An 805-nucleotide genomic window follows, 5' to 3' on the forward strand; every position below is an offset into this window, starting at 1 on the left:
TTTACTCCCGACATCTGAGCCGCTGAAGACGCAGAGGATTAACGTTACTTTCGTTTTGAAGGGAATGCGCCACTCCCGATCAGCCTAAATGCGTCTATGTTCGTGCAAATCATTCGTGATCCAGCTTCACCTACAGAAGAAGTGAGTGTAAGGTTTTTTAATGAATCTTTAATACCTCAGTTCGACGTCTCATCTGAAGGATCTTTGCAAATCGCCTTTCCTAATAATGTACTAGTTAGCAAGTTTCACGATGAATGCTGCTAAAGTTTACCGTCTCTCAGAGAGCAGCTGGGAAGAGAGGGGCGGGGTCAGCAGAGCTCATTAGCATTTAAAGCGACATGCAATAAAACAGCTTGCTGTAGACAGAGCTGTTTCTGACAGGGTAAAAACGGTGTTGTTTTACACTACCATTGAGAATTTTTAACCAAACTATGTTACTGACTTTTCATTAAGACCCTAAAGAATCATATCAACTGGAAAATGGGCATCCGATGACCCCTTTAAGTATTTGACATAAAATGGACACCATTATGGAAAAAAATATATAATCAAATATGAAATATCATCAAATGAATTTTTGTGACACAGCAAGAGATGAAGGGCTGAAGTCATGAAAAACCAAAATATGAAGATAGATGAAAATGGGCATCTGATGACCCCTTTAAAATACCAAAAAAATCAATAAAATGCTACATACAAGTAAATAATTTAAGCGTTGTCAGTGTAATTCCTTTGAAATGACTATAACAGGCAGAATGAATCAATTTAGATATTATATATGTATATCTGTGTGTTTTTGCAGTGC

The 805-nt window shown here is 37.3% G+C and overlaps 1 protein-coding gene across 1 annotated transcript in view; it reads left to right on the top strand.

Moving 5' to 3' along the window:
- The window catches only part of LOC107703987 (TGF-beta receptor type-2-like), an 18,338-nt gene that overhangs the window by 5,913 nt on the left and 11,620 nt on the right, over positions 1 to 805 (top strand). The window lies entirely within an intron of this gene.

This window comes from Sinocyclocheilus anshuiensis, unplaced genomic scaffold, assembly GCF_001515605.1.
Source record: "Sinocyclocheilus anshuiensis isolate Anshui unplaced genomic scaffold, SAMN03320099.WGS_v1.1 scaffold61, whole genome shotgun sequence".
NCBI lineage: Eukaryota > Metazoa > Chordata > Actinopteri > Cypriniformes > Cyprinidae > Sinocyclocheilus > Sinocyclocheilus anshuiensis.